Consider the following 19,724-nt stretch of genomic DNA (forward strand, 5'->3'; position numbering starts at 1 on the left):
CAGCGACTCTCCTCATCGCTGTCTTTCTGCTGTTCGGCATTGCCAGGGTCTTGGGCGCCCGGTTCCAGCACTGGGTCAATATACATCCTGTACCGTTGCCGCTTGGGTGGGGCAGCGGGCTTGATAACGTCAAACGGCCACACTGCTGTCGCCTCCGACAGTGGCCGGTGCGCCTTCAGCAGGGTCACCTTCTCCCTGTCGACGTGCAGGGAAAAAGACATGTTTGAGCTGTTCTGCTTCAGCTGCCTCATGAAGGTGTTGGGCTCCAATTTGGCCACGCGCTTCTCACCGCTGAGCAGCGCCAGGGTGACCCTGACCTGTGCGCCGCCCTTGGCGCTGGTCCTGACAAGCTGCGCCAGGTCCAGGAAGGAGTAGGTGACGACGGGGCGCACCACGCGGTCTACGTAGGTGAACCTGGCCACCTTCTTCGTCTCCTTGAAGCGCCACCCCAGCCCCAGCGCCGCCGCACCACGCTCACCGAGACGCTGTGGGTGTCGGGCACGGCCACCGAGCACACGCCCTGCATCCCGTTCCAGAGCTCAGGGCCCCAGAGTGGCTCGCGACGCTTCCTGGGGATCATTGTCGGCAATGTTTTATTAATTCAGAGAAAAATGACGCGGCAGCAGCCAGGCCAGAGACGGCTGGTGGCGGCGCGCCCTTGTCTTCAGCCCCCTATCCCCCTCCCCCCCCGCTACTGACAAGGCTGTTGCCCGAACTGTGTGTGTGTGCGTGTGTGTGTGTGTGTGTGTGTGTGTGTGTGTGTGTGTGTGTGTGTTTGTGACGTCTGATCTATTTATCTATCTATCTAGATTTCGTGATGTATATGTTTATGGGACTTAATGGGTTACTCTCTCTCTCTCTCTCTCTCTCTCTCTCTCTCTCTCTCTCTCTCTCTCTCTCTCTCTCTCTCTCACTGGACGAAGAAAAGAACTAAGAAAAAGAGCATTAAGTAAAAGACAGAAAAAGTCACCAATCCAAGCAAAGCAAACTCGTAGCTCAAACACGCAATGCATTATAAGAAAAAAGAAACTCATTAATAATGTAAATAATGCATCAACGCCGTACGTCATTTTTCACGAGACAGTAAAGTTTGGAGCACGCCAGGATTCGAACCCGTGCTCGCAGATTCGGAGTCACGGGGTCGTTTTATAAGCCATTTCGCCGCCCAAGAACACATATTTGACAAGGCTTTCGTAGGAGTTTGGGTCATTTCTTCATTTAACTCTGATTTTCGTATGTGTATTTTTACATTACTGATACAATTTTATGCTAGTGTGGTGCAGAATTTTCTCAGCAAGATGATGGCGGTCTCAGTTTTTCTTGAAGATGAATGTTGGGGTCGGGAAACAGGGTGGCGGTGAGGTGTGTGAGGCCGTCGGTTTTGGATGAACTGATAATAAAAATATCAATCCAGTAATGTAAACTGGATCATAAATGCAAGCAGCTGATAAGCCGATATATATATATATATATATATATATATATATATATATATATATATATATCTATATATATATATATATATATATATATATATAAATATATATATATATATATATATATATATATATATATATATATATATAGAAGGACGCAGTGTTGATGGAAGCTCTAAGGCGTTCGTCATCTTCTTTTCAACTCCCAGAGTAGCCTAACGTGTCATACTCCTGCTATATGCTTCTCTATAATACGGGTAGTGAAAATATTAGTTGATGAAAATTAATAACTGTTTGTTGCGTATGTAGCAGGGTTGTTTTGATTTAAATCAGGTCTGCCCTATCACCCTTCCCCGATCCTACCCTTTCTCTTTCGCCAGTCCCTATTTCCCTTTCTTCCCCTTGTTCATGACCTCCTGTTTCACCTCCCTCCTCTACTTCTTCACCCCCTCCCGTTTCTTCTGTATCTTCACCATCCTCACCTCTCTCTTCACTTTCACTACCACCACGTCATAACCACACTTCCCTCCTACTATTAACAATTAATTTCCGTAGTATCAAAAACAAAATAGCCCAGTTACACCATCTAATTACCACACATAACCCAGACATAATAGGAGGGACTGAGACTTGGTTAACTTCTGACGCTGACAGTAGTGAGCTTTTCCCTCCCCCCTTTAGTATGACCGTTTTTCGTAAGGACCGCCCGACAGACCTCGGCAAAGGTGGCGGTGTTATCATCGTCACCAAGCCGGGTCTTTGTGTTAAGCATAGGCCTGACCTTGACACAGACTGCGAAATCACCTGGGTCCAGTTACAATCCTTCAACTGTAAATCTCTTTTTATTGCTGCTTTTTACAGACTGCTTTCTACTAATACAGACTATTTACACAACCTTCAAATTTCTCTTTCACGCATACAGGCAGACAAACACATCTGGATCACAGGTGATTTCAACCTCCCCGACATTGACTGGACTGCTATTTCCCCTTTTGATCCTCCCGATGGTGACGCCCCCAACCCCATTATTCCCCCACACAAACAGACGCCAACTACACGACACATTCATTGACATCATAAATATATTTTCACTCTCACAAACAGTACTCCAACCAAAGCGAACACATACTGTAACACGCCCCGCTGGCCACGGTGGCCCTTTGACCACAGCACACACACTTGACCTTTTTCTCACCAACAACATTCTTAACATAACAAACACTCAGGTTGTTCCAGGACTTAGTGACCATGACATACTCATCGTTGACGCTGACCTCCGACCGATTAGACATAAACAGAGACCCAGACAGATTTTCCATTTTTCAAGGGCTGACTTAAACATGATCAAACAAGACCTAACTGCCTCCAGCACTGATTTATTGCGACTGACCCAAACACAAGACTTCCTTCCACCAACTGGAACAACCTGAAACACACCATACACGCCTCAATGAACAGACACATACCACAAAAAACACTTTCTAGTAGGTACACACTTCCCTGGTTTTCCAGGGATCTACGCAGACAACATCGCAAGAAACAAAGACTCTACAGACGCGCGCAGACATACAAAACAACAGATAATTGGACTGCCTACAAAAACCACAAAAAGACATTTGCCAAAAACATAAAAGTAGCGGAACCCAAACACATAGCAACTTACCTGGCAGACAACGTAAGAAATAACAAAAGAAACTTTTTTAAATTCTTTACGACGCGCAAACATGACACTAACACGATTACATCACTTAAAGACAACACTTAACACATTAGTAACCAGCCCACAACACTATTATTATACTATTATTTCCGATTGGGGCAAGAAGAACCTGGTGTCCTTCAACGCCTCAAAAACACAGTTTCTCCACCTATCCACTCGACACAATCTTCCAAACAACTATCCCCTATTCTTTGACAACACTCAGCTACCACCTTCTTCAACACTAAACATCCTCGGTCTATCCTTAACTCAAAATCTCAACTGGAAACTTCATATCTCTTCTCTTAATAAATCACCTTCCTCGAGGCTGGGTGTTCTGTACAATCTCATACAGTTATTCTCCCCCGCACAGTTGCTATCCATTTACAGGGGCCTTGTCCACCCTCGTATGGAGTATGCATCTCATGTGTTGGGGGGGCTCCACTCACACAGCTCTCCTGCTCTTACTGAAAGTCTTCTACCTCTTAAATTCCGCCGCAATGTTGCCTCTCTTTCTATCTTCTATCGATATTTTCATGCTGACTGCTCTGCTGAACTTGCTAACTGCATGCCTCCCCTCTTCCCGTGGCCCCGCTGCACACGACTTGCTACTCATGCTCATCCCTATACTGTCCAAACCCCTCATGCAAAAGTTAACCAGCATCTTCATTCTTTCATCACCTTACACTTGTAAACTCTGGAACAATCTTCCTTCATCTGTATTTCCTCCTGCCTACGACTTGAACTCTTTCAAGAGGAGGGTATCAGGACACCTCTCCTCCCGGAATTGACCTCTCTTTTGGTCACTCTGTAATCTTTTTAGGAGCACCAAGTAGGGGGCTTTTTTTTCACTGGTTTTTTTTTTGTGCCTTTGAGTTGCCTCCTTTGCTGTAAACACACACACACACACACACACACACACACACACAAGAACACAACCTGACACCAAACATGCCACATAGTCCCTTCCTTCCGATAGCTCTCCTTGACATTACGATTAACGGAATACAGAAATTACTGGAAGGACTCGACACAACCAAATCCACTGGCCCCGACAACATCCCCGCCTTCATCCTTAAATCCTTTGCCCCCATCCTTGACCCCATCCTTCAAGCCATATTCACCCAATCACTATCATCCACCTCATTACCCTCTGACTGGCTTTTGGCAAACATTAATCCTTTATTCAAGACAGGTGACCGGACTGACCCAGCCAATTATCGCCCCGTCTCACTAACATCGATTCCATGTAAAATTTTCGAACAGATGATACACAAACACATAATGAATCACCTTGACGCAAACAACATCCTTACTGATTCACAACACGGCTTTCGACCCAGACGCTCATGTGAATCACAACTCATTACTACATATCACGACATTACGAGGCTACTTGACCGACATGGCATTAAACAAGTTGACACTATTGTTTTAGATTTTGCCAAAGCCTTCGACAAAATCCCGCACAAAAAACTGACATTAAAATTGAAATACTACGGTATTTCAGGACCTATTCTTCATTGGATCACTGCATTTCTTACTAACCTAACTCAACGTGTTCTTCTTGACGGATCTTCATCTGACACCGTCCCTGTTTCTTCAGGTGTCCCACAAGGCACCGTTCTAGGCCCCCTTCTTTTCCTCCTGTACATTGACGATCTTCCACCGTCTACGCCTAACTCTTCCACTAGACTATTTGCCGACGATAGTTTACTGTTCAGAGCAGTAAAGACTACTGACGACTGCAGACTACTACAAAACGACTTGGACGCCCTCGAGCGGTGGGAGCGCACCAGCCAGATGCATTTCCGACCAGACAAATGCAAACTATAAGATTCACCAGAGCGAACAACCCCATCCATCACACTTACACTCTCCACAATTCAGATTTAGAATCAGTTTACACACACAAGTACCTTGGTATCCATCTCTCAACTAACTTGAAATTCAACACTCACATAGACCATATCAGTGCCACAGCCAACAGAACACTGGGGTTCCTGAGGAGGAATTTACATAACTACACACCTGACATTAAACACATAGCTTATGACACACTTGTGAGACCAACACTGGAATACTGCTCCACAGTGTGGGATCCTTACACACACAGAAACATTAATAGGTTAGAACAAATCAACACCAAGGCGGCAAGGTTCATTACAAACAATTACACTCGAACGCCTGGCATCACAACACGGATCAAACAACAGATAAACATGGAACCTCTTCATATACGCAGACAAGCACACATACTTACACTTATGTACAAGACCACAAACACTAACATTGACATTGACCCACAAACATACCTACACAACGCAAACAGTCAACATACTCGTAACACACACATCCATAAATACCAAACATATCACACTAACACTGACGCATACAAGCACCCATACTTTCCACGCACCATACATGACTGGAACAGCCTCCCTCAACAGATTTTAGACTGCGGTACAATAGACTCATTCAGAAAACAAATACATACTCACTTGTCACCACAACACACCAACACTAACAATTACACTTGATTCACTTCCCTCCCCTGCACACTCGGCTCCTAGTCCAGTCCCTTAGGGGGATTTCAAGGATGAATTGTGCAAATTTGTGCAAAAGCATGAAATTAGGCACACTTGTAGATTTTGATATGCTGAATCCAAATCTGCCGGGCGCCAAAGCCAATTCTCAGTGGCGCCGCCATATTGGAAAATTCAAAATGGCTGCCATACGGGAAAAGAGTTTTGCACACTCATGCAGTTGAAAGTCGCACAGCTGCCAAAAAACTTCTACTTTCCTATGGTTTCTGACCCCAAGGACTTCACATCTGGTGTGGACTTTCTAGTATTTGTTGCAGATGTAGGCATATTTAAAAATTCAATATGGCCGACAGTCAAATTTACAAAGACAACTTCCAAAATTGACGTCACTTAATGAGACTGTGCAGTCTACACGATGCAGTGTGCATGGCTTTGAAAAAAGTAAGTACAATATGCAGAACATACAATCATACATAATCTTAACACTATATGAAACCCTTTAATATATATATATATATATATATATATATATATATATATATATATATATATATATATATATATATATATATATATATATATATATATATATATATATATATATATATATATATATATATATATATATATATATATATATATATATATATATATATATATATATATATATATATATATATATAAATATATAAAGTGCAATCATACTGAGAAAACCTTATGCCTGGTTGTGACAGGTTCGTTACACCCAGTGGAAAAGTGGAACACTCTAATGAATCATTCATTGGACAATAAATCAATCAAGCATGATACATATATAATATGTGCATTATGAAAGAGCTGGGCTCACCAATAAATCAATACAATAAATCAATCAATCTATAATTGAAGCATGATACATAAATTATATCAGTAATTGTTCATGTGCTTGCATTGTTGACACATCCACCTTCACATTTGCAGAGAACTGTGCAATGTACGGTCGCCCTTGAACACTTGCAATTCCCTGTGCAAGACACTTCACAGCCACATCGCAATAGGACGGAACAGGCTTTGCTGCTGTCCTCAAGAGTTGTCCAGAATGGCAGCCATTCACCAGTGCTGGTCTTCTGCCAGCCCCAGTCTTGGAAATCAGGGGTGTCCAGTTGGACTGATGTCGCTTGCCTCCAGAAGAAGCAGGTCTGCAGCAGCGCTCTGAGGATGTGTTGATACAGAGCTGCTTGTGTTGGTGGCAAGTCTTCCAATTTCTTCTTCCCGCTGGTAAACAGTTTATGCCTTGCTTCATTGACTCCTTCCAGGCCACAGCTCTTGCTGTACATGACTACGACAAAGCGTTCTAGCTTGTGCATGTGTTGAGATTCAAGGCTGAGCTCATGCGGGTCTCTAGTGAGGGCTACCAGAGTCTCTGTCATTCCCGAGGTATTCTGCCAGGCTGACCAGGCTGTCTTTTTGCCACATCCCAAGAATTGTGAGACAGTGTCACAGCCTGTCACTGCGTGGAATAGTGGGAGAGCACTGCATCTTGATGGTCCTAGCTGTGCAGACAGAGTGTGGATGGGAATGTCACGTGTCTTCTTCCCACTGCCAAGGCAGATCCACAACTCAGAGAGACCAAATGAAGCAAAGAAGTGGATTGCCAGAATGACAACATCACTGTCCACTGTACGGACCAAAGCAACCTTGTGACCCTGTTGTGAGGCGTGGGCAAGGTGCAGCATTATCCTGGTGTCAGCTTCACTGTGGTTGCAAGGCTGAAGGCCAGACACGTTGTGACGTTTGTTGGAGAACATTCTCCATGGCAGTACTTAGGACAAGCCTCCCACCCAGGTCCTGCTTTACAAGTTGAGCACTCAAGAAGGGGAACAGTTCCCTCTTGTTGTCAATGTTTGTTAGGAACGCAGTATTCCAGTCCTGCTTTGGAATGCGAGTGCGCCCGTCCCCTGTCCTGGTGCGCTGGCCTAGACCACGACGCTGATGTGTCAGAGTTTTCAGGTTTACCTCTGGATAGGTGTCCCACACTGCATCGATTCGTGTGGTAGACTGGCTCACATGTGCTTTCAGAAATGGAACCAGATGCTGTGGTACGTAGTCAAGGAAGGTATGGGCTTTGGTAGGCCGAACCATATGTACAACAGCGGCCATGTCAAATACAACAACTGTAGCTGTTTTAGCCGCAGCTGAGCGACCAGTTGGTGCCTCCAAGCACTCTAGAATGTCTGCCTTGTTTGTAGGTCGTAATGACCCTTGATCTGAGAGGCTTGGTGGATCTTTTTGATTCTCATATCGAAAGAAGTCTTTCATGTCTGCATCAGGTCGAGATTGCAAGGACAGAAACAGCTGGGTTATGAGGGAGGCATTTCTCTGAGCAGTGCCCACTTTGCTTCCCTTTTTGGTTTTGACTGGACGATTGTCAAATGTTAGGACCTTCTGACGTTTCAGAGTGTTTGTTATAGGCAAGACTGTTTGGTCTAGAATCTGCACAACAAATTTAGCATGTAAGTCTTTGCCTAGCTCATGCAGGTGAGAAAGAGATGAAACAATTTCGTCTCCCATTACCTCTTGAGTATGAAGAGCCAGAAGGTCTTTGCCATCGTTGAATGGATTACCCAGCTGTTCAGCTGTCTCAGTGAATGACAGCACATCTTTCCTGTACTTGGTCTGCAAAGCAGCTGCCTTTTCATGATGTGCAGTGCTTGAGTTTGGTGTGTCCAGCAATGCCTCAAACTCGTCAATGCATCGACTGCAGTCGGGACCCGCTAGCATGAACAGAGTGAGGGCCTCGGGCTTTTACAGACCAGCTGCACCACCATGCATCTGTAGGGCCTTGTTTGACTGCTCATGGGATTGGTCCTTAGCCATGAGGCTGAACTTGTGAGATGATCTCTGGACAACAAAGTTCCCCTTGAGAAACTGCTGATATACCTGTGGGTGCTTCCTTGGTAACTGGACCATATCGCGGACATGAACTGGGAGCCAGCGAGCATAGTTGGTGTGGTCCATCACATGGAACCAGGAGCAGAGTTCATCACAGACCTGGACATACAACGGGAAGTCTCCCTCACGGAGAGACCGCACAAAACGACACATGAGAAGCTCCAGGTCCATGACAGTGGACCAGAACATAAACATTGGGTTTCAGTCTTAGACCTTTGCTGCCACATCTCTAGAGGCTCTGGAGGACCTTGAACACTGGAGCAGTAGTTGGAGTAAGCCTTCTCTCTGAGGAGATAGAGACCCATGAGAGAGACCTGGTGAGCATAGCGGGTACGCTTAATGTGATGCTCGTCCAGCGCAGACTGGGCCCGGCCAGATGTGAGTATCTGGGCCTGAGAAAGGATGTTGCTCCACCCAGAGTCCCGCAGCAACTTGCCAACCATCTGTTGCATCTTGTCCTCTATGTGCAATGCGCCCATCATCATGACTAGCTTATCCTCACCCAGTGTCTCGGGGTAGGACCACTGGAGCTGTTTGGCAATGGCATACAGCGGTTGGTCACCAAGCACAGGGGTTTGCCCAGAGTTGAGGAACGCTGTGTCTTGGATTGCTAGATGCATGGCGTGCTTCATCATAGAAGGTGATGCTGCTTTATCGGGAAAAGTGGCAGAACACCTACGACTGCCCTGGGCTTTACAGAGTCGTCACTCATGAGCCTGGCATTATAGCCTGACCAGGTGATGACTTCACCTTCTGCCAAGGTGTCATGGTTCAGCTGTGTGGAGACGTGTGCCATCCAAGATTCATCCTTGACTTTTGCTCCGTGTAACTGATTGTGAGATGGCCGGCAATCAAGATCTGGTGAACTTGGTACAAACAAATCATTTCTTGTTAACTCTGCTGGCTGAACTACTAAGTAAGAGTCAGGTAGCTGTGGCAAAGAAGTGTCTGCAGGGTCAATTTGGACACAAGGTCTTTCGACACCGAGGTTGTCCCTAGACAGGTGGTTTGTTACACTGATAGCAGTGCCGTGGAACTCGTCTTGGGAGAAGTTACCTTGGTTTTTGCTGTCCAAGTTGTCCACGTCAAATGTCACAAACACATCTTTGCGTATGTTGGTGGGAAGCACAACTCCATCACTGACGAACTGTTTGACTACAGCTTGTGCCATGGAGCGCTTGACCTCCATGACACGTTTGTAGGACACAGACATGCCAAAAGCATTGGCATTGCTGATCTGCTTTTTCTGTCTGCCCTCGCCATGTAGTTTTAGACCCAGGTACAGAGGAAAGGGAGTTTCACGGTCTTTGTTGTGACGTATATTGGCAGACGTTGTGGTATGGTGTGAACCACTGCAAGTGTTGTAAATGATCTGCTGGGCAATGGCACTTGCAACTCTTGCTCTGCCATGTACCTGCCCCTGCAGCTCATCATTGTTATGTTTATGCAAGATCGAGGGACCCTGGAGAAGGATGTTAATGAAGCTTCTCAACTGTCCAGGGACAGGAGATGTTAGAGAATCAGGGCCAAATGAACCAGTGAAAGGTTCTTGTCTTTGGAGGCAACATTTCCGGAGGACAACTGCTGCACGCATCAACAGCAATGCATCATCCTGACTAACTGCCTGAGACTTGTGAGCATCAGATAGCAGATGTCCAACCTTCTGGTTGCTGGAGATGTAGACTTCCTTGCCTTGAGAGAAGTCTGTCCACTCAGGAAGGAGCTTCAGAAGATACTCCTTGAATCGAGTGGAATGTGGTTCGCGAGTATCAGAACAAGGAGTTCCCTGGTCTTCCATCACTGTTCCGTAGAACTGCCGCAGTGCAGACACCTTGAAGACTGAATCCTCAGAGTCCTCAACCAAAGCCACAATTTCTGCGATGGCAATAGAATTGAAGTGAGGCTCCAAGGGACCTGCATATGTCTTCGTTTCTTGGCTTGGGCCGAGTTTCGCAGTTGGGTGTAGCACTGGAGATGGTAGTATGTGTCAGCAGCGTGAGCATCTGCTGCCTGAGCAATCAGCCTGCCCAGAAGCTGGAAGTTCTTGGTTGTCTTGGCCCAACTCTTCAGGTTACTGTCCACATTATCAGTGGCAACCTTATGCAGATTATGACAGTCCTGTCCCTCGCATACTACACAACAGGGAGACTTATCAGCAGAACTTGGTGTGGAGCAGGAACGGAGCTTCTTAGGTGAAACTTGGTCCCCTGAATCCTCCCTTTCAGTGACTCGATGCAAGCGAGAAGAACTGCAGTAGCTTCTGCACACTTTGTGATATTTGGCATTGTGAGATTTCAGTGTTGATGCAATACCTTGGCCTCCATCAAGCTGGGCCCATGACACTTTCATTCCGGACGGAACAACACCAATGGACTTAAATCCATTCAGGTCTCTCTCTAGAGAAGTAAGACCTTCATTCTTTGGAGTTTGGAGTCGGTCATCCTTTTTTCCTTCCTTGACAGAGACAGCACAGGTCCCAGTTGATGGCCTCCATCATGCTGCAACAATAAAAGAAAGTTTTGACTAAGCTCGAGGTTTATTTTTCATTGCTAATATATGTTAACTTGGTCCTTCAGGCAAAATATGAGTTAGAATATGCAAACCTTGATATTTAAAAAACCGTGAAACCCATTTTTGCACTATCATCTGCCTCAAAACGTCAAAAGTATGCAACATTCAATTTCATGCGGTGGCCATCTTGGATTTTCCAAAATGATTATCTCTGTCAATTTCAAAGTAAATCCAATGCCAAATTTACACTTTTTGATGTGAACAATCGTAGGAATGTTTTTTTTTTTTTTTTTGTAGAAATTTGTGACTTTCTGTTCATTCTGTTCACTGGAAATGGAAAAATTATGTGTTCGGCCGCGGCCATTTTGTTTTGCCAAATATGGCGACCTCATTGAATTTTGGTTCTGGCGCCCGGCAGATTTTAATTCCGCAGGTCTTAAACTATAAGTGTGCCAATTTTCATGCTTTTGCACCAATGTGCACAATCCTTCCCCTAAGGGACTGGACTATCCCCCGTCCCCCCAGCAGCCAACACAAATATGTGTGTTATGCGCCTATACAGGTGCCCTGCGCATTAAGATCCAGATCCAGATATAAATTCATATATAAATTAAGAAAGAAGGAAGAACATGTGAAGCAGTTGTAGAGGAAAAGAATCAAGTCCACTTGTCCTGTACTGATCCTGTAGCAAATCAGGCACCAGTAAATCATTGCCATCTCTGACAAGAAAAATATTAAAATTCATAAAAAAATAAAATATTAGTCCTACTTATCATTTTTATGTGAAAACTCATCATGGGTAATGTGTATTAAACTATGTTTTTATTTAACATTGCCAAGTTCAATACAAGAAAATGGCCACATAAGACTGAAGGAAATAATCAGTGTAAACAAACAAGGATTAATGCAAGAAAAATCATTTAAATAAAAAATCGTTTTAAATAAAATAATCTGATTTAAATCAAATAAATCGATTTTATAGATTTGTAATGTGTATATTATAATGTACATGTGTATGTATGACTGTACGTGTGGCGACACCCGGTCGGTGTCGCACAACAGGATGTCTAACAACACGTCGTGCTTTTGGCCGTGGGAAGCTGTGATGAACTGACACTAGGATCAGTAAATGATGACTTTCATCAACAGTCATCAACCGGAACCCACCCTTCCGGACGAACTACAAGCAAATAAAACGGGCGAACAACGCGGAGAAGAGAGAGAAGACGGGTGACGGGCAGGCGAGCGGTGCTCTGCCGCCCCGCGCCCTGCAGCGGTGTGGCTGTCTCTGATTTCGTGCGTCTCGCTCACGTAAACTGTAAACCTTATGTAGTACAACTGTTAATATAGTTAAAATACATTTGGTATTTGTATTAACCTGAGAGAGAGAACTAAAGTGAACTAAAGTGAACTTATAACGGCTACCGCTCGGCCACACATCACTTAACTAAAAAGGCTATTGTGTTGTCTCACGACTTCTATCAACTGGAGAAAGCAGGCAATGGTACACCGGACCTCACGTGAGATAACAGTTCGCGCCTTAATCAAAAACACACAAAAAACCAGCTAACAAGAAGGCTAACAAAAATGGTGAACAGCGGTTTACGGACCTCTCCGAAGTGTTCTATAGGTGTTATCTCTAATATAACATAACATAAAATGCATGGTGGCTGGTGGCCGCCTCGTTGTTAACCACGTAAAAAAAAAAAGTAACGCTCAAAAGTTATTAACATAAATGATGTGCAGCGTGGTTACGAACTACTCCGAATTGTTATATCTCTCTCTCAAACGTAGCTTCAGTGACAGTGTGTGGGGGCAGTGAACGGTATCGGACACAGCAAGCATACGCTGACATCAGCGCGCGGCTTTTCCTGCCCCAGTGAGTCGAGTCAGCACACAGCCGCACCCGAGAGCACACCCCGCCCCGTCCCGCACCTCCACACAGTCCGCGCGCCCCGCCTCTCACCTCCACACAACCAATTTTCCTTGGAGGTGTCCAGGCATTTGTTTCTTCCTACGACACAACTCGTCGTAGGTGCGCACTTATCTTCGCCAGGCAACTCGGACCTTTGAGGGTGACTGGTGGGCGTATATTGTCTGCCCGCCGCCTCTCCCACCACCGCTACCAGACGGGGGACGGCACACCCTGCCACCCCTGCAGCCCTGCCCTTGCCACCGGCGAGGCGAAGGACGCGAGCGTGCTGAGTAGTGGGGCATCGAGTTGCTGTCTTCGAGGTTTTTAACACATTATAGCTGACACTCATTGATACGGTTTCAGTAATTACACCACTTGTAACATTATTTCAGGTGCATTACTATTATTATGTTCACGTGTTTAGGCGTGTGGGGCCGTATCTAATCTATTAGATTTTTCAGCTGTTGATTTTTCTGGCGTGTGGATGTTTAATATTTTTCTTGAGTAACATGGTTACGCATTTTATGTATAATCATTCATTTTCTTTTCTCCTTTCTTTTGTGTGTTTTATTGCACAGTGGAGAAGTTATGTCTTGCTAAGCCTCACTCGTTATTCTTTTTCCTCTTTTATTATGCATTTTAAAAGCATCGGGGAGGAGTGAGCACATACTTAGCGGTGAATGATTATTACTTTACTTATTTTTGCAGCAATATTTTTTTTTTCTTTTACCATTTTACTCCTCATTTTACTAGTAACTCTTTTTAATGGCAGAGAAACCTGACCAGAGGACTATGAGGGGTGGGTAGAGATAAAGAACAGTGCCGTCAAGGATACCGGTAACTGTTCTCATGTAAGGAGTGTAGCAGTCTTCAAAGGGTGCTTGCTCCTCCTACGCTGCATGTGCAACCAAGAGGTATTTACTTACCTTACTAATCCCACAATGGCTTCTGCCTCTAATCACCCACTAACAGCAACAGCAGTTAGGCCTTTCGCAGGGTAGCAAGGGAGGCAGATTATTCGGCCAGGGACTTCTTGTTTCAAAGTGAGATTGTCATGGACCTTTCATTCGTGTCAAATCCGGGAGATTAAATATCTCTCAGCCGCTCGAAGGTCAATCCCGGGAACGGGCGCAGGGCCCTCATAAACAGGAGCGCGTTCACTGGACGGAAGGATTATGATGCGTTTCGGTCACTTTTTCTTGAAACATTTGGGGAAGATGGGCAACACAGCCTCGTAAAGGGTATAAATTTTGCTGTGGACACTGTGCAAACCAGGCCTTTTTAATAGGCAAGTGGACGCCTATAGGCTATCTACTGATTTGATCTCGTGTTTAAACAGGAAACTAGACAGATGGAGAAACCATTTCTGTAGCTAATGCTAGATTATTACTAGAGTTCCTTGTGTACATGATTGTCCTTAAAGTTCCTCTTCGAAGGAGTGCAGTATCCCTTTACTACAGCCCCACTGGCAACCTACATGGTTTTATCAGCCAACTTTTATGGCATTTAAAGTAATTTTGGGTCCTTTTTGAAGCTTCGTTTCCCGTCGACACGTTCGTCGGGGAGGGGGGCCTTCGCGACCCTCTGACCTAAACCTTTTTGGGTGTCACCAGCGGTAATCAAAAATTCCTTGGTGTGTTCTTTTACCCGTGGTTTAGGCAGAAATAGTCAGATAAATAGGTGGTTGGAAATTTGAGCTTTACGATTTTTTTGCACAGAATGGTGCATAGTGATCGTCTCCAAAGACTAGCGCCGGCGAGGTTCAGCCTGACGCTGCTTTGTGTATCTTTCCACCACACGACTAACCTGCATCCTCGCATCTACTAATTTATGTTTGGTTCCTAAGGTTTTGCCTGCATCTTTTTCATGCGAGAAGGGGAGTGCTTGAGTAATACTTTTCACTCTAACCCACTATTTTCTTTTATTGCTGAGTTGATGCAAGGCAGTCAGTCTTCTTAATTTAATTGGAGCCGTAATAACCGAGGGTGTAGACTAACATAGGGATAGGTACAATTTAACCTTGAACCTCATATGCTTCTGCTTAAAACATACTTTTTCTCTGCACTGACAGACTTAACTTAACTTGAGCAGATGCTGTCCCTAACTTTTATCGTAACCAGCGTGTGAATATCTGTAAGCTTTGGAAGTAAGCAGACAAGTCTTACCCTTACTTGACATACCACTGTTACCCGTTACGGGAATTATTTTTGGCGTAAAAGATGTCAGTCATCCACGCTCGTTACGATCGAGGGATAGGTGGAAATTTGTCTTTTTCATTTGATGTTTATTAATGTTGGAATTACTTTAATCAATTATGCTGGAATTATATTTTTCAGTGAGATTTGTTACAACAGTGATTTCACAACTTAGTGACAGGATTTTCTTTTATAGTACTGTAGACCTGAAAAACGGAGTATTAGGAGTTAGTGGTGCTGACTGCCGATGCTTCTAAGGTTCTCCAGACTTGTCCTTGTTATCACATTGTAATTATTAGGAGACTCTACGGATAACATTACCTCTTTTCACACAACCTTATCTATTGTTGTAGACCCCACCCGTCTCGAAGGCGTGCCGAGGGTAACGACACTGGCAATTAATTGTCACGCAACGGATGAGTGTTTCTCTGCGACAGTTTTGTGACCAGGTGTGACTCGAAGGTTCAGTGTGTAGCAGATCTTCTTCAAGGATTGTTCCTTTTCTTTTTACTATTCCAAATAGCTCCATTACCATGTATCCTAATGACAGTTTAGTCAATTTAATTTTACTAGGATGTATCATGTAAATAATTTTTCGAGCTATTATTTTGTTTTCTCAGAATAGTACTGAGCTTCCATGTCCACGACTCTAGCCCTGTTTACCTCGCCCTGTATGTACTTTGCCCATTTCTTGTTACTTCCATGATTGTTTTTCTTATCATTGTCATTTCCCGATGTTGTATCGTTAGGCAGGCGCTGACTTATATATATATATATATATATATATATATATATATATATATATATATATATATATATATATATATATATATATATATATATATATATATATATTTTTTTTTAATGCAATAATCGGACCGCGTTTAACTAGAACACAGTGTGCGACTGTAGCATGGGTAGGTACACTGATTTTAAAGGTCGGGTGAGTCGCGCGGTCGCGACTTTTAGAGAACCGAGCGATGTAATGTATATTATAATGTACATGTGTATGTATGACTGTACGTGTGGCGACACCGGTCGGTGTCGCACAACAGCATGACTAACAACACGTAGTGCATTTGGCCGTGGGAAGCTGTGATGAACTGACACTAGGATCAGCAAATGATGACTTTCATCAACAGTCATCAACCGGAACCCACACCCTTCCGGACGAACTACAAGCAAATAAAACGGGCGAACAACGCGGAGAAGGGAGAGAAGACGGGTGACGGGCAGGCGAGCGGTGCTCTGCCGCCCCGCGCCCTGCAGCAGTGTGGCTGTCTCTGATTTCGTGCGTCTCGCTCACGTAAACTGTAAACCTTATGTAGTACAACTGTTAATATAGTTAAAATACATTTGGTATTTGTATTAACCTGAGAGAGAGAACTAAAGTGAACTAAAGTGAACTTATAACGGCTACCGCTCGGCCACACATCACTTAAGTAAAGGCTATTGTGTTGTCTCAACCACTTCAATCAACTGGAGAACGCAGGCAACGGTACACCGGACCTGACGTGAGACAGCAGTTCGCGCCTTAAACTTGAACGTAACACGTTACATTAACCACGTTAAAAATGACGCTTAAAAGTCGTTAACAGTATCCAGACACCTATAGCATAAAATAACGAAGAAAGCTGTCACTGTGTTATATAGAAAGTCTCATTTAGTAAGGAAGAGAAGATCATTTTCCTGAGTCAAGACGTATGGTATGGTGGTTTTGTTAAGTTAGGTTAAGTTTAGGGCATCTTCAAACATATAATAGGCGACAGCTTATGGCACAAAATAACAAAACATGACCTCACTCAGTCAGTGAGCCTGAGGCTTTCTTTCTCTTCACCTCCTCCTCCTCCTCCTCCTCCTCCTCCTCCTCCTCCTCCTCCTCCTCATTCTTTTTTCTTTGCACCTTTACCTCTACAGATACGTTCAATAGTGGACGAAAAATAACTGTTTTCAGATCAAGAGCCATTATGTTATTTTTTTCCGTTCAGCTCATCACTTTCGATCTTTTCAAAACGCGCCTTTACGCAGCATAACACGATTTTGTTGAGAAAAAAAAAAAACGCGTCGATTAGTAAGCGTCGGTAATGCTCTCGAGCCACAAAACACTCGCATTGATCAGATTACATTAACATTGTTTTTTCCCTTGCTGTCAGACCCTGCGAGCCAGCGAGCCTTTCAACACACAAGTTCATTTTCGCGTTCACATAATTTCTGCCTTTTATCTGTTTTTTTTTCACGTCACCTTGAATGCAAATTGACTGATGTGTGTGTGTGTGTGTGTGGGGGGGGGGGGGGGTTGCATATGTGTGTGTGTGTGGGTGTGTGTGTGTGTGTGTGTGTGTGTGTAGTAACCCCCAATTAGTCTTCTTGTCCCTGGGGTTTAACAATTGTTTTCTGTGTCTTCCTCGCACGCAGTGTGTTGTACAGTAACATGTTTGTGAATGGCTCAGTCTGTTCGTCATCAGTAATGCTAACGTTCAATCGTAGTAATTGTTTTTCCTTCAGAGAATAGTTTGTATTTCTGCTTATCTATATTTTTGAGTATTTTTAACACAAGGACAAATTTTAATTCAAATGCTTAATCTCTTCTTCACTTTTCTACACTAGCGAGACTGATGTGTATATTAACCGTATTTTTTTTCTTTCCTTAGAGTTATAAAATATGCTGTTGTTGATCAATATTTTAAGTGTCTTTATTTTTAGGGATGTTTTTCAATAACACAGTTTACCTTCTCCATAATCTACGAGTCATCTTTCATGGAATCTTTACTACGTGCGTGTGTTTGCCAACCGATCACATTCTTTCCTCCCTGTCAGCTGTGCTTTTGTTTATGTATAGTTAGAGTGTCTATGAATAATAATTTTGTTACATTTTCAGGTGTTATAACAGTTCTAATACTGATTAATCACCTCGTCACCTTTCATGCAAACTTTATTATTGTTTATATTTATTTCTCTGCGTGTGTGAATCAATTATACTTTTCTTTATCTACAGTTGGCGTATCATTATTTTTCTATTTTGAGTACATTTTCAATTAACAATTCTGCCGCTGAATAATCTCTTCCTCTTAAATACAAACTTTACTAAATTTACATTATCCACGTGTGCATGTAAAATGTGCATGTGTTGATCTGTATTTAGAGTCGCATTTTTTACGTTGAAGTATATTTTCCTGCAACATAATTCTGGCGCAGCGTGATCTGTTTGTCGCCTTCCGCTCCAGCCTTGGCATTCCCGGACTACAACGTCCCTTTTACACTTTTTACAGATGCCTCAGCCCTGGGTCTTGGTGCTGTTTTGATGCAACCGGACGCTCGCGGTAAAAATCGCGCTATTGCGTACGCAAGTCGTACTTTAAACCAGGCTGAGTCGAACTATTCAGTGACCCACCAGGAAACCCTAGCGGTTGTTTGGGCTCTTAAACATTTTAGGGATATTATCCTTGGCTATCCTATCACTGTCTTTACGGACCACGCGCCAGTCACCGAGCTTTTTAAGGGTAGAAACCTCACCGGTCGCCTCGCACGGTGGTACCTGACTATCCAGGAGTTTGGGCCAACCTTTAAGTATTTACCTGGCCGCGCGAATGTCGTCGCGGATTCACTGTCTAGGAACGTACCTGTTGGCTCAGTGGCAGAAGTGCCTACTGAAATTTAAAAAAATCAGTCTAAAGGATTTAGTAGCAGCCCAGCGTCGCCATGACGTTTGGGGTGGGTAATATACGCTCTGGAGTCGGGTGACGAAACAAGTCTCCCGCCACTACCTGTGTCTCTTTAACAATTCTTCTTGTCACAGGACGGTGTCCTGTGCCGCTACTGGCCCTGCAAAAAGGAGTCTGTCGCACAGTTTGTGATACCGGAGTGTTATGTACCGGCGGTGCTGAACTTAGTTCATGACTCGGTCATTGCTGGTCACCCGGGGAGGGAGCGCACACTAACAGCAGCCCGAGCGGTCTACTTTTGGCCAACTATGCGTGTAGATATTGACGCGTATGAGGCTAAGTGTGTCAAGTGTGCCCAACATAAAGGGACGGTGCCTAGGCCTGCGCCGATCCTAGAATACCCGCCCCCTGCCCGGCCTTGGGATGTAGTTTCTATTGACTTGCTACAGCTTCCCGCCAGCCACCAGGGCTCTAGGTACCTCTTAGTTTGTGTAGATCACTTGTCTCGGTACGTTGTTTTAGCCCCGGTGAAAGATAAATCTGCTAAGTCCATTGCTCATGCCCTTATAACTCATTTCATTTGTCCGTATTCCACACTTAGAGTGTTGTTAAGTGATAATGGAACCGAGTTTCGAAATCAACTTTTAGCAGAAATATGCAAACAGTTTGCCATTACACAATCTTTTACAGTTAGTTATCACCCAGCCAGCAACTGCCTTGTTGAGCGCGCGAATAGGAAGATTTTAGATGTCTTGCGCCCGGTCGTTAGCGGACTTCAGCATACCTGGGAGGACTGGCTAGCGTGTGTTGCAGCAAGCATAAACAGCCG

The sequence above is a fragment of the Eriocheir sinensis genome, unplaced genomic scaffold (assembly GCF_024679095.1).
Source record: "Eriocheir sinensis breed Jianghai 21 unplaced genomic scaffold, ASM2467909v1 Scaffold1073, whole genome shotgun sequence".
NCBI classification, from domain to species: Eukaryota; Metazoa; Arthropoda; class Malacostraca; order Decapoda; family Varunidae; genus Eriocheir; species Eriocheir sinensis.